The sequence below is a fragment of the Orycteropus afer genome, unplaced genomic scaffold (assembly GCF_000298275.1).
Source record: "Orycteropus afer afer isolate SDZICR_OR568_19922 unplaced genomic scaffold, OryAfe1.0 scaffold00358, whole genome shotgun sequence".
Classification (NCBI taxonomy): Eukaryota; Metazoa; Chordata; class Mammalia; order Tubulidentata; family Orycteropodidae; genus Orycteropus; species Orycteropus afer.
The window spans coordinates 445,959-447,934 of NW_006921945.1; the positions used below are offsets into that span (position 1 = coordinate 445,959).

Genomic DNA, 1,976 nt, shown 5'->3' on the forward strand with positions numbered 1-1,976 from the left:
CCTTGTGAAGACTGTAACCAACGTCACTTAAACACCTGTGTAGACATTGTTGAATGAGAACCTAAAGTGCTGTGTAAACCTTCACCAAAAATACAGTAAGACATCATGTTTTCTAAAAGTCCCAAGAAGAATATGCTGTGCCTAGCCAAAGAACCAGGGAAGAATCAGTCCAGCCATACAGAAAATTTAAACAGTAACTGTCCTACTCCAGTCAAATCTCATGGAGAAAGGAATGGCCCCACTTGTAGAGCACCAGCAAAGATTGAATGGGAAGCCTAGACTTCCACCCTCATCCACATGTTCCCAGGCCCCTCCACCTCTGGTCAAGGTGATGTCAGAGAAGGCTGAGTGGAGAGCCAAGACTCCATCCCCAATGGATAGCAAGACCACACTCAGTTCCCTCCTGCTCACAGTGTCAGTGAAGACCACCCGGAGGGCCTGGGCTTCCAACCACCTAGTAATTATAAGACACTCCTCCAAATCCCTGCTGGGGTGGTGTCAGAGGAAGGTTAGTGGAGAGGCTGGCCTTTCACCACCACCACCAGAAGTAATGGGGCTCCCCAAGCCCTTTCCCCCAGCTGTTGTCAACAGATACTGTGTAGGAAGCCTAGACCTCCTCCTTCACCCACAATAATGAGGCACCCCTCCGTCCCCTACCAGAGTGGTCAGGGGAGGGTGACTGGGGAACTGGGACTCACCAACCCCCAGCTGTTGTGAGCCACCCTACCACCAGTGTCCATGGAGTCCACATGGAGAGCAGCAATGGGGCAGCCCTCCTCTCCACCCAGGGTGGTGTCAACAAAGATCTAGTGGGATCCTGAACTTCCCCTAACAGGAGCAACACCCCCTAGTCAATGGAGGGGAGCCTGGACTCCCACCCACCTACAGAGAAATCAAAACAGGATACTGAATAAACCTTCAAGTGACCCATAAAGGGCAGGGCAAAGAAAACACACAAATTAAAAACAGAAAAAAATAAATAAAATGGCCAACTTAAACCCTAACTTATAGATAATTACACTAAAGTTCTAAATACTACAATTAAAAGGCAGAAATGAACAGAGTAGATTAAAAGAAATGATGCAGTTATATCCACCTACAATAAACTCACTTCAAATATATTGACATAGGCAATTGAAAGAAAAAGGATAGAAAACATAAATTATGCTAACACTGATCAAAAAAAAAAAGCAGCAATGGCGTCATTGCTATCACATAAAGCAGACTTCAGAGGAAAGGAAAGTACCAGGGACAGAGAGAGACAATGCATGCTGATAAAAAGTCAATCCACCAGGGAAACAAAGCAATCCTACACACGCATGCTCCACACAACAGTTTCAAAATACATTAGGTGAAAACCGATTCAAGCTCAAAGGAGAACTACACCAACCAACCGTGACAGTAGGTGCTCTCACCCCCTTCTCCCAACGTTTGATAGAACTTCGAGACGGAAGACCATGCCACAGAAGAACTCACCAGCACCATCAAACAACAGGATCTAATTGGCATCTATAGAGCATTCTATCAACAACAGCAAAACACACGTTCCTTTCTAGCACCCATGGGTTAATTACCAAGCTAGACCATGCCCTGGGCCATAGAACAAACCTCGACAAATTTTAAAGAATTGAAATCACATGGGTGTATTCCCGGACCACCATAGAATCACACTTAAAATCAATAATAGAAATACACTTGGAATAACTCATAAATTAAACAATACACTTGTAAATAATCCAAGGTTCAAAGAGAAGGTCTCAAGGGAAATTTTAAAAAGGCATAGTAGACCAGGTTAAAAATGAAATAGATGTCAAAATCGGTAAGACATCACTGAAAAAGCACTGAGCAGGAAGTGTGTGTTACTAAACGCCCATATGAAGTCTCAGATTGATCATCTCTGCTCCCTCCTCCAAAAAAGAACAGAAAAAGAAGGGGGAAACAAGCAGGAGGAAATAATACAGATAAGAGTAGAAACC

The 1,976-nt window shown here is 44.1% G+C and overlaps 1 pseudogene; it reads right to left on the minus strand.

Annotated features, from left to right (window-relative positions):
* Positions 1-1,976, minus strand: part of LOC103207214 — a 15,696-nt pseudogene that overhangs the window by 10,702 nt on the left and 3,018 nt on the right.